Here is a 13,590-nt window from a genome sequence, read left to right on the forward strand (position 1 = left end):
GATCTTTGCTTCCTCACCTCATGGGCTTTTGCCAGGTGGGCATCTTGGGCATCATGGGCTTTTGCCAGATGGGCATCTTGGGTACTTCCTACTCCCAAATTGACCCTGCTGTAATTTACATTTATCCTAGCATCTTTCAGAAATGCTGGTCATCAGCAATATATGCAGCAGCTCTAACCACAATCAAACTTACAAGGACACTCATGAGACATTTTTCGTTTGAGCAACACAGACAACTCTATCGATCTTACTAACACCCTAGAGGTAAGTGTGAGAACAATCAAACTGGTCTTGGGGTTGGAGTGAGGAGAAGGGATGCCATAATGATTCTTGAGTTGTTTGCTGACTTTACCAAAAAGCATTGCTGGAAAATGGAAACTGGGTGTGGTTAAGTTCTCAGTAGTATCTTAGAATGTCATTGCAGGAAGGGAACTTAGAGATTATCCAGTCCACAACTCTCTGAGCCCCAGAGAAAGGAAGTGACCTGTCTAGATTCACACATCTAGTTGGTGGCAGAGCCAAGTCTAAAATTTTAGATCTTCTAACACCGAGTTCAGTGTTCAGTAAATGCTCTACAGATAGTAAAGCCTTGTACTATGTACCCCAAACAAACTTACTGTGAGTAAAACTCATGACTGTGTATAAGGCATAAGAAGATAGTTAGTATGAGAAGCAGAATTATAACAATGATTGTGTTAGTTAATCTAGGCTGCCATAGCAAAATACCACAGTCTGGGTGGCTTAAACAACAGAAGTTTATTCCTCACAGTTCTAGAGGCTGGGAAGTCCAAGATCAAGGTTCTAGTGAATCCAGTTCCTGGTGAGGACTTTCTTCCTGGCTGGTAGGCAGGCAGCCACCTTCCTGCTGTGTCCTAACATGGCTGGGGATGGGGTGGGGGCAGGGTGGAGAGAGGTGAGCACAAGTGAGTGAGCTCTGGTGTCTGTTCTAACAAGGACATTAATCCCATTGGATTAGGGCCCTACCCCTTATAACCTCATCTCACCTAATTACCTCCTGATTGACTGGATCTCCATACAGTTGCATTGGGGGTTAGGGCTTCAACATATAAATTTTGGAGGGACGTAATTCATTCTATAGCGGAATCATCTTCAGACTAGCCCTCAGCCTCTGTCTTTCTGTTTATCCCATGGCCGCACTGATAATTTAGATGAAGGCAGGTACTTGCTCTCACTGCCACCAACAAAGATGCTGCTTTTGAAAGGAAAGAGGAGGCAAAATAATGACACCTTACCTTATGTCTATTTTATTTTCTGTGGTGTTTCCTTATGAAGAGAGAAAAGGTCCACAGGAAAAATCAACCCAGTACAAGACCACTAACACTGACTGTCTTAGAGAGACAGACGGAAACATCAGTGTTGGTTGACTTGAACTGAGTAGTTGTACAAACTGAGAAATTGTGCAGATCCACATCCCTTATCTGCAATTCCAAAATCCAGAAACCTCTGACATCTGATTGCTTTTCTGTAAATGTGCAGCAAACTCACTTTGTGGCAGACCCTGGCCTGTCATGTTGCAAGGCTGTTTATAGTCCTTCCTTTGCCCACTTATTGAGAACATTCAAATATTTTGTCAAAGAAATAGTAAAGCATTTGATTATGGGATCCCTGCTGGGATATTTGTAGTATATAAAGAAAGGTACTGAACTGTCTTTCTAAAATCCAAATAAATATGAATTCTTGAAACACATGTGGCCCCAAAGGTTTTGGATAGGGAAATTAGAGTTTGTACTAAAGTGAATCTTCTGTTCCAAGGGCTGAAATTACATGGGATATCGTGGGGGGAGGGGGGAGGGAGAAGCAAGCTTAAGCAAAGATGATTGTTTGCCCAGAGCTCTCAGGAAATGAGCTTTTGCCAATGTCATCAGAACAGGCATGGGTGAGAAGGTGACTAAGTTGTGTAGAATTGGCAGTCCTACATCTCCTTGACTCCAGTTACTGTGAGTGGGGTCATGGGATTCTTCAAATGAAATGTTTAGGTCAAAACACATGCATCTGTATTGTGCAGGTTTCTGGGGAGGAGAGCCATGGTGATTTGAAGCAGCAAAAGAATGTAGTCATTTCAGGAATTTTGGTGATGCTGTCTCATCTGGCAGGTTGACCTGCAGGGAGAAGCTGACTTTCTGCTGTTTCCTTCTTATTCATCTCTTCTTGTTGGAACTTTGCCAATCAGTTGATCTGTGTGCCTTCTTTTTAAATTTAAGTGTAGATGGTGTGAATAGCTTCCCTTACCATGTTCTGAATCAACACATAAAGTCTTTTCAAGTGATATTTTAAGTTCCACACAGGCCTTGTTTGGAACGTTACTTGATAGCACAGCCATTGGTTCTAGTACAGTGACCTCTGGGTTGGGGGTTGGGAGTCATGACTTTAGTTTCATCCTTGATATTTCTAGTGTGACCTTGAGCATGTCACTTCCCCTTTCTCTAGACTTGTTTCCTCATTTAGAAAACAAGAGGCTTGGAACTGATGATCTTTGAGGTCTCTTTTATGGTTAATACTGAACCTGTAAATAACAAGATGAGTAATGATAATTATAACAGGACCCCAGTTTGTTTAGCAATTTATAGCTTATAGACAACTTTCATATCCATTAAACCATTGGATACTTAAGACAAACCTGTTATATGCTGGGCAACTAGATATTATTATTCTCTTCTAAAGAAATTCAGAGAGAAGGGAAGTTACTTGACCAAGGTAACAGCAAACTAGTGTCTGTAAAGAAAGGACCAGACCAGGTCTTCTGACTACCTAACTGCCTAGCCTGTGTCCTTTCAACTCTGCCTCACTCCTTCGCTGGTTTCAGAGTTGCCTTGCTCAACAGCATCATGAAAGTGCACGCACACTTGTGTGTTCACAAGAAAGGAGCATTACTTATGGCCAGTTGTAGGCAGACAAATTACTTATACCTTGTTTTGGACTGCAAGAGTTGCTGGCGCCGGGCTCGGAGCAGGGGCTTGGGTTGTTACAGGAGATGTGAAGCAGCGAGTGTGACAGGGCCAATGAAGTGCTTAACCCAAGCAAACTGGGAGAAGCAGAAGGAGGCAAGAAAGCTCAGCATGGGATGAGGCACCATGGTCAAGTGCAGATAGCTGGAGGGTTCCCGGAGAAAACACACTTGTGACTTGCCTCATGTCCAGAAATTTTCTAAAGTCTAATGTGTGGGCCTACGTTGAATAGTATTTTCTACCTTTTTCTTTTTTTAAAATTTTTATTGGAGTATAGTTAATTTACAATGCTGTACAGCAAAGTCAGTCCATTATACACATATATATATCCACTCTTTTTTAGATTCTGTTCCCATATAGGTCATTACAGAGTATTGAGTAGAGTTCCCTGTGCTATACAGTAGGTCCTTATTAGTTATCTATTTTATATATAGTGGTGTGTATAAGTCCATCCCAGTCTCCCAATTTATCCCTCCCCCCCCTTACCTCCTGGTAACCATAAGTTTGTTTTCTACATCTGTAACTCTATTTCTGTTTTGTAGATAAGTTCATTTGTATCCTTATTTTATATTCCACATATAAGCAATGTCATATGATATTTGTCTTTCGGGTGTTTGAGGAGAAAATAACCACGAAGTGTTTTAGCTTTTATTAGTCAAGACATTGGTTTTCCTTGTTAGTTGAGAAGGTATTGGCAGATGCAGTTTCAGAAATGTATGAGAGAAAAGGTCAAAAAGAGGACAGTCAGATCTCTCTGGGCCTTGGTTTTTTCATCTGTAAATGAATCTGGCATTCAAGGCCCTCTGCCATCTGGCTCCACCGTTCTATAACACCACTTCTCTGTATACAGAAGTCCTTTGGTATATTCAGGGGATTGGTTCCAGGACCCCCTGCGATACCAAAATCTGCTTATGCTCAAGTCCCTTATATAAAATGGTGCAATATTTGCATATAACCTGTGAACATCCTCCTGTATACTTTCAATCATCCCTGGGTTACTTGTAATACCTAATACAATGTAAATACTATGTAAATAGTTGCCAGTGTGGCAAATTCGAATTTTGCGTTTGGAACTTTCTGGAATTTTAAAATCTTTTAGTTCTGTCATTGGTTGGATGTGGAACCTGTGGGTATGGTGGCCAACTGCACTTTACTCCAGAAATCCCAACTTCTCTCCCTTGCCCACGAGGCAACCCGACTCTTCTTTTGCTTCTCTAAGCCACTCTCTCCTTGATTTGTTCTCACTGTTGTAATTCTCCCTGTTTTTAATGCCATGAAGCTTTCCCTGAATGTCCTAACTGGAAGCTGGCACTCCTTCCTAACCTACCAGTCACTTGTTTGGCTTGCAGGTGCTGCTTATCAATTTCCACCTTGTTTGTTTCATATCCTGTGCTGTTGCTCACCTGGGATCCTTGATGACAAACATCACTGTGTCCTGTCCCCTCCCCAGCGCTGTGTATTTACTTCATAGTGACATAGGAACTTAATAAATATCTGAATGGATACATGAGATCTGAGGTCTCTTCTAACCCCAATTCTCTATGATTTAAAAGCAACATAGTATGTGTTCTGAAGCAAGGTTAACAAGAATCCATTTTACGAGTAGGACACTTTTTACAGTGTTATTGTTGAGACTTGTCCAGTCAAAAACTAAACTGCTTTGGCTGAATTATTCTTGTTTCTTTAAAAAGAAATCCATTCAAAGGTAGGTTCCATGTGGTAGAGGAAGTACTGCCTGGGGAAAGTTAATGTTGAGATCCTGTTTTGTTTCTTACTAGCGGGTGTGACAAATCATGTCTCCTTTCTGAGCCCAATTTCTTCAACCTGACAATGATGAGATCTGTTCTGCAGGGTTGTTGGGAGGGGTTAATGTGATAATCATGTGAAGGTGCTTTGCAAACTGTAAAGAACTCCACATAAAAGTGGTTATTGTTATCATTATTATTATTTTAGAAGTCATTTCCATGGAATGTAAATGCAGTCTCTAGAGCTCCTTTGAGCCTCTGAGTGTACAGACTATTTAGAAGTTTATATCATACCCAATATGGGGTTGAACAACAGCCAACTAATGCTAACAGCCCTGGGTCCTTATTTACAGAGTGCCTTTCCTCTGAGCTCAAGAGCTGTTAAAAGCTGGATCCATCGTTGTGCAATCAATTTCCATTCAGTCATTCACTCAACAAATGTTTACTTTATGTGTCAGGAAGTATTTTTGATGGTGGGTGTGTTGCTGATATCGTTAATGTCCTGTTACATTAGGGGAAACTGCAGATCCATAGAGGAAAGGGGACTTCTACAAGCCACACGCACAGACAGGATGCAGCTCAAGAGTTTAGGGTAGGTAGTGGCCAGCACTGTGCTAAGAATAATCGTTTCAGGAACTGAAGCTGGGCACCTTTGGTTGGAGTCATATGTATTCACCTACAGCAAACTGTGCCTTTGCCTTATTTGCCCATAATAAGAAATGATGTCAGTGGCTGAAAGGCACATTGTGTGACCCAAGTCACAGGGGTTAGGATTCTGAATTGCTTTGGTCAGCTCAGTTTCAGACACTTTGTAGAGAAAAGGTTCAAAGTAGCTTATTGATGGAGAGAGTTGTGAGTCTGTCCCAGAGCTGACTCCTGCAGAGTCCCGCACCTGGCTGAGACACATTGCACACCATTGCAATTTCACTTTTATCCTCCAGAGAGAACAGGCTCTTTCTTCCAAGTGGAGGGTTTTTAAGATGCTGGGATAAAAGCTCCCTTTTCATGTGTGGGTGACTCAGAGAGCAGGGAGTCAGCAAGATGTGGTCTTCCAGCCCAAGGTGCTACAGAGGAGCATGAGGCATGTTTCTCATTTTCAGCCTTGTAGGCTCTCAAAGACATTTCCTACCAAGGGTTCTGAGTGAGCTTCCACAGCTTTAGCCAGAAGAGGGAAATAACAGATCATTTGTACCATTTTCAATGGTATGATTGTTACCGTGAATTGACACAGTTGCTGAGGGATTACGGACCTAGAGAAAGACACAGAGATGACAAGACCTCCTTCTGAAAGCTCACTATGGGGTGATTAAGAACATACAAAAATAATCAGAAGGGGCCACTTATTCAACAAATAGCTCTCGACAGAATTTGTTTACCTGGATCATAACTCTTCAAGGAGTAAAAAGAATTTGGTGGACCAGGGAAGTTTTTCTGCTTTGTTTTATTTGTAGAACATGGTATTTGGGATAGTTTTGTAGGTAACTGAGAAGAATTTGGGCAAAGAAAGATTGTTCAATTTGATACAAAGTTTCAGTTATGAAAGATGAATAACTTCTAGAGATCTACTGTACAACATAGTGTCTATAGTATATAAGGTGTAGTATAGTAACAATGTTATGTTCTGCGGCTAAACATTTGTTAAGAGGATAGATCTCATGTTAAGTGTTCTTTCCATACGTGCACACACACAAAGACAAAACAAACAACCACCACCACCAACAATGAAAGTAAAGGGACACAGGGAATTCCCTGGTGGTCCAGTGGTTAGGAGTCCATGATTCAACTGCAGGGGGCCTGGGTTTGATTCCTGGTCGGGAACTAAGATCCTGTAAGCTGTGTGGCACAGTCAAAAAAAAAAAAAAAATCAAGGGACACAAAGAAACTTTTGGCGGTAATGAATATGTTTATTACCTTGATTGTGGTGATGCTTTCAAGGGTGTATGCATAGGTCCAAACTCATCAAATAATATACATGAAATATGTGACTTTCTTTTTTTTGTATATCAATTATACCTCAATAAAGTTGTTAAAAAAGATTGAATAGGAAGGGTGCATTCCAGAGGTGAACAATGTCCTAGAGACAGGGGAATCAGAAGCCGTTCCTGGGTACCTAGAGTGGTCCTGTTAGGACAGAGTGAAGGGTACAATAGGCAAGTGCTGTGGGAGAAGGTTCTTTTGGGTCACCTTGACAGCAAGCTTAACTTCTGCCTAACTGGATGCACAATACTGTGAAAGTGCTATTTGGAAGAATTTCATGAGTGCCCATGTACAACCTAAACCTTTGGTCTATAGTTACTATTTTACGATTCACCCAGCCTCTTGTATGCTATAGATTGCTCTGCGCAACTGGAAATCTGGCTTCTTCTCAAATAATAAATGATATTGAAATTTCTGATAAATGAGGGCTCATAAAGATCTATCACAATGGCTTTTCTGACCACTACTTTGGTTGGGATTTGGTGTGAATACCACAGATACTTTGCTTGCTTTTGGCAAAATGGCTCTAGAAATTCAATAACCATAATAGGTCATTAGTTTTATTTTGATAAATAATATTTTGGCTTGGATGAGACAAAAAAAAACTGCTACCTTCATTTTGACTGTATTCATTTGAATTACAGAATCACCTTTCTCCTTGGTTTAAATATAGGTAAATATATAGATATAGATTTTTGGAAGTAGTTTCTTCTTGTTCTTAATTGTTAAGATTACAATAGATTGCAGTGTTGTCAGTGATTTAGCAATCGGTATATTTATCTGGTTTTCTAGTTTTTGTCAAACTAATGTATTCTCTTTAAGTATTTCTGTTTCAAATTCCTTAAGTTTATCAAATGAATACATATGAGTGTGTTTCTATAGCTTCACTCTTTCTGAAGTACCCAGAGGCCCAAACTAGTGATAGAACAGTGTAGAATAGTGGATTGGACCTGGCCCCAGGATGCAGGTGGAGTGAATTCTACGGGGACTCTGCCACTTACCAGCTCTGTGATGTTGGGCAAATCACATACCTGCTGTGGGCCTTGATTTTTTTCCTTCAGGAAAATCCCCTTTCCTGCCTTCAACTAATATTTATTGGTGTCTTGTTAAATGTGATGCACTGTGCTAGATATTGTATGTATGATTCTGTGGTGTTTTCCCTCTTAAAGCTTAAACTCTGAAAGGGGAGACCTAAGGTCACCATGCAGTTTAAGGCATGGAGGAGGAATGTATGGGGTCCTATGAGAGCCCAGGGTGAGGAGCATTGAATTACACTGGAGGATATGAGGAAGCTTCCTGGAGGAGCTGTCGCTTCTGCTGAATTTTGAGTGAGCTAGAAAGAAAAGGGGGCCTGGAGTGTTCACAGGCAGGGAGGGCAGCACAGATGAATGCACAGAAGCAGGACACAGTATAATGCACTTGGGGGGAACAGCAGGAGGCACATGGTTGGAGAGAAGGATAAGCATGGGGAGAGTTGGGACATGAGCTGGAAATGTAGTGGTGAAGGCTTTTTTAGGCTAAGCTGAGAATAAATAATAATAGTAATAGTATATAATAAAGAAAAATCTAATAATAACTACCTTTTGTTGACAGAATTGAAAATAGAAGTTAAGTATATCTGTAGATTTTAAAGATTGGCAAAATTAGTATTGCAGAGTGCCTAGCTTTGTACCAAATAGTCATTTCATATACATGTCACACCATTTCACGAATGTAAACAAGTTCATTTAAATATTCACCAGAGTGCTTTGATAAACTAGTACAAATATTAGCATATTCTTGAGAATAATAAGAGTTCAACTACTCAGTAGTATTTATCCTACTTTAGTTCTGAGCATAGACATTCAGGGTATTTTTCATTTCTCGGCATAATTTTATGAGCATTCAAATTAGAACAATTTCTCATGTTTATTGTAGCAGTAACATATTAAACACTAAACAGGAAAAGGTTAAAGTTAGAAGTTGCAGTGGGAGAGAAGTGCTGAAATCCAGTTCACCAGTGATTACTGATTTCAACCACCTGTGAGGTCTAGCCGCTCTAGTCAGCTTTAGTGACTTATCGCCTTGTGAGCCGTAGGAAAAATCATTCACAAACTTGAAGAGTTGTAAGCATTGGAAATAATATATACAAAGCTCATAGGACATGGAGTAAGTGGCTAATAAATTGTACTGTCCCTTTTCAGGCCCTGTGCCAAGTGTCCTCTTCATCCCCTGGCCCGGGGAAGGGCAGATGGGAGAGGTGAGCCAGTGGGACTTCTGTGGGAGCAGACGCCCTGGGAGATGTAGCTGTGGAAGGGCTGCTGTCCTCAAGGTTGTTCTAGAACTCAGAGTTAAGGAAGAGAGAGAAAACACAGCTGGAAGTATCATGCTGATTAGGGAGGTGAGGTAAATGCAATTCAGCTGCAAAGCTGGTGGTCAAAGAGAGAGAGAATCCCAGATCAAATTGCTGAGGGGGTGAGGTCAAAGGATGAAGATCTAAATTTGCATGTGGCCCAGATTTCTTTCATGCAGTCTCAACAACTTGGAAAATCAAGGGCGGGACCCTCAAAGGAGCCGTGCAGGAAAGGGTAGGTCTGGAGGAAGACTCATGTGCGAGATTCAGTCTTTGCAATCAAAGAGCTAATTTGCTAGGACAAATAAACTTGAAAACAGTCGAGGGAGAGCATGCCCAAGGCTTTAGTAGAGGTAAATAAGTACCCAGGAAGGCACTTCCATGCAGGCAACTCCACTGATCCAACACTGTAACAACTACCTGAAATGGCCAAAGCCGTTAGAGCAGAAACTAAAATTGGCCCCTCAGATATGGTAATGGCCGTTTCCCTAATGGGAATCCTGGGAGTGTTAAGGTCTCTTTCTCAATTCAGCACCTTTTTCCTCTTTATCCCCTCACCACTCCAGGAGCATCAGACTATTTGCTTCACCTCAAATCCACCCTACACTCCCTCTCCACTTAAGAGTTTAATGCTGAAACTTCTGTTAGAAATGGCTTTCGCTTCTTCACTGGAAAGGCATTTTCATCTTTCAAGGTTCCTTGCCCCTTCTCAGACTGGTAAAGAAATGCACTGTCTTTCTTGGGCTCCTATAGCACTAGTTCACCCAAATACTAGTGGTGGAAGATGTCTTATCTACCAAGTATATGTCTTTGAGTCATGTGCAAAGCCCAAAGATTTAAATTCTGGAAGTGACTGGTTGGATTTCTAACTCTACAGCTCACTTTCTGTGTATTTTGGGCAAATAATATACCTTCTTGGAGTCTCAGTTTCTTATCAGTGTTTTTATGGGGATTTAATAAGATAGTGGATACAAAGCACCCAGAATGATGTCAGACAAAAATTAAGATGTTAAAATTCAATGTATGGAATTCACAATATACATGAATATAAATATAAGCTAGTCAAGTACCTTATCTTGGGTTTTAGGGGCTTGAGAAAGTTGTTTGATTTCGTACATTATCACACTGTCCTTTTGAAAAATCCTCTGATGCTACACAAGAACAAGTCATTCTCTTCTCTATTTTACTAGTGATAAACTGGTGATGTTTTAATCTTATTAGATATATAACCCACAAAGAAAGATGCTTAAGTTAATTTCATAAACTTAGATTTTTTATGTTGATTTCTCTTCTGAATTCTGATTTTCAGTATATCAATAAGATGGATGAACTATTCCATTTTTTTTTTTTTTTTTTTCTTTTGGCTGCACTGCCTGGCTTGTGAGATCTTAGTTCCCTGACCAGGGATTGAACCTGGGCCCTTGGCAGTGAAAGCGCACAGTCCTAATGACTGGACCACCAGGGAATTCCTCCATTTCCTGTTCTTTTTCATTTCCTTTCAGCTTGATTGCATTCAGACTCCCGTGGTCCTCTGTTTAGAGCCTGGGTGACACCTGTTGCATGATCTCCATTCTTTAAAATAATTAAAAAACAAAACTAAAGTGTAACAAGGCACCATTCCATTAGTGATTCTCCCATCTCCATCTGTGCTGCCCAAAAATGTCTGCTTTCTGTACTTAAAAGACATTAATCTTTTGGCACTATTATCCAGAGCAAATAATGCTGGATGTAATAATAGCAAATGATTTGGCATGTGCATCGAAGTGGAAATAGTGTTTACAAATGCACATTAATGTATTCTGCAAGAATACATCATGTTTTAAAATGTGCTTCTTGAGCATACATATGTCAAATTGAGAAACACCACATCCATTATTAGAAAGGTAAAGTGGCTTTTTGTATTCAGGGAGGATTCTTTTTTTTTTTAATTTTTATTTTATATTGGAGTCTAGTTGATTAACAATGTTGTGTTAGTGTCAGGTGTACAGCAAAGTGATTCAGTTATACATGTATCTATTCTTTTTCAAATTCTTTTCCCATTTAGGTTATTACAGAATATTGAGCAGAGTTCCCTGTGCTATACAGTAGGTCCTTGTTGGTTATCTATTTTTTTTGGCCACACCATGCGGCCTGTGGAACTTCCCCCACCAGGGATCGAACCTGTACCCTCTGCAGTTGAAGCGCTGAGTCTTAACCACTGGACCACCTGGGAAGTCCTGGTGATCTGTTTTAAATATAGCAGTGTGTACATGTCAGTCCCAAACTCCCAATCTATCCCTCCCCACCACCCGTTCCCGCTGGTAGCCATAAGTTCGTTCTCTGAGAGTCTGTTTCTGTTTTGTAAAAAAGTTCATTTGTATTTTTTTTTTTTAGATTCCACATATAAGCAATATCATATGATATTTGTCTTTCTCTGTCTGACTTACTTCACTTAGTATGATAATCTCCAGGTTGTTGTTTCTTAATCAGAGCAAACTTTGAGAAATGTTCATACAAGGATTTTTCCACATTTCAAATTATTTCTTACAATTGAAATTACTGAAATTACTGGGTGTGAACATGTTTTAGAGCTCTTGATACATATTTCCAAATTGTTCTCCAGAAAGGTTCTATTAATTTATAACCTCAACAGTATGTAATAATGCTTACTTCAGCTCAGGTTTGGGCAGCACTGCATAGTAGTGTTTACAGTTTTTTTCTAATTTAATTGGCAGCAAATAGTTTCTCTGATTTCGTACATGTTTAAAGATACTTGTATTTTTTCTTTTTTATTGATATATGGTTGTTTTTTTTTTAACATCTTTAGTGGAGTATAATTGCTTTACAATGTTGTTAGTTTCTGCTGTATAACAAAGTGAATCAGCTATATGTATACATATATCCCCATATCTCCTCCCTCTTGCACCTCCCTCCCTCTCCCCTTATCCCACCCCTCTAGGTGGTCACAAAGCACCGAGCTGATCTCCCTGTGCTATTCAGCTGTTTCCCACTAGCTATCTGTTTTACATTTGGTAGTGTATATATGTCAGTGCTACTCTCTCACTTGGTCCCAGCTTACCCTTCCCCCTCCCCCTGTCGTCAAGTCCATTCCCTACGTCTGCGTCTTTATTCCTGTCCTGCCCCTAAGTTCATCAGAACCATTTTTTTTTAGATTCCATGTATGTGTGTTAGCATACGGGTATTTGTTTTTCTCTTTCTGACTTCACTCTGTATGACAGACTCTGGGTGTACCCACCTCACTACAAATAGCTCAATTTTGTTCCTTTTTTTTTTAACATTTTTATTGGAGTATAATTACTTTACAATGGTATGTTAGTTTCTGCTTTATAACAAAGTGAATCAGTTATACATATATGTATATCCCCATATCTCTTCCCTCTTGCGTCTCCCTCCCTCCCACCCTCCCTATCCCACCCTTCTAGCTGGTCACAAACCACCGAGCTGATCTCCCTGTGCTATGCGACTGCTTCCCACTAGCTGTCTATTTTCAATTTGGTAGTGTTTATATGTCCATATGTACACTACCACTCTCTCACTTTGTCCCAGCTTACCCTTCCCCCTCCCCGTGTCCTCAAGTCCATTCTCTAGTAGGTCTGCGTCTTTATTCCCGTCTTGCCCCTAGGTTCTTCATTACCTTTTTTTTTTTTTTAAGATTCCATATATATGTGTTAGCATACAGTATTTGTTTTTCTCTTTCTGACTTACTTCACTCTGTATGACAGACTCCAGGTCCATCCACCTCACTACAAATAACTTAATTTCGTCTCTTTTTATGGCTGAGTAATATTCCATTGTATATATGTGCCACATCTTCCTTATCCATTCATCTGTTGATGGACACTTAGGTGTCTTCCATGTCCTGGCTATTGTAAATAGAGCTGCAATGAGCATTGTGGTACATGTCTCTTTTTGAATTATGGTTTTCGCAGGGTATATGCCCAGTAGTGGGATTACTGGGTCATATGGTAGTTCTATTTTTAGTTTTTTAAGGAACCTCCATACTGTTCTCCATAGTGGCTGTATCAACTTACATTCCCACCAACAGTGCAAGAGGGTTCCCTTTTCTCCACACCCTCTCCAGCATTTATTGTTTGTAGATTTTTTTTTTTCACCTAAATTTTTTTTTAACATATTTATTGGAGTATAATTGCTTTACAGTGGTGTGTTAGTTTCTGCTTTATAGCAAAGTGAATCAGCTATACATTTACAGATATCCCCATATCTCCTCCCTCTTGCATCACCCTCCCTTCCTCCCTATCCCACCCCTTGAGGTGGTCACAAAGCACCGAGCTGATCTCCCTATGCTATGCTGCTGCTGCCAACTAGCTATCTATTTTACATTTGGTAGTATATATAAGTGCATGCCACTTTCTCACTTCGTCCCGCATACCCTTCCCCCTCCCCATGTCCTCAAGTCCATTCTCTACGTCTGCATCTTTATTCCTGGCCTGCCCCTAGGTTCTTCAGAACCTTTTTTTTTTTTTTTAGATTCAACATATATGTGTTAGCATATGGTATTTGTTTTTCTCTTTCTGACTTACTTCACTCTGTATGACAGATTCTAGGTCCA

Source organism: Eubalaena glacialis, chromosome 6, assembly GCF_028564815.1.
Source record: "Eubalaena glacialis isolate mEubGla1 chromosome 6, mEubGla1.1.hap2.+ XY, whole genome shotgun sequence".
Taxonomy (NCBI): domain Eukaryota; kingdom Metazoa; phylum Chordata; class Mammalia; order Artiodactyla; family Balaenidae; genus Eubalaena; species Eubalaena glacialis.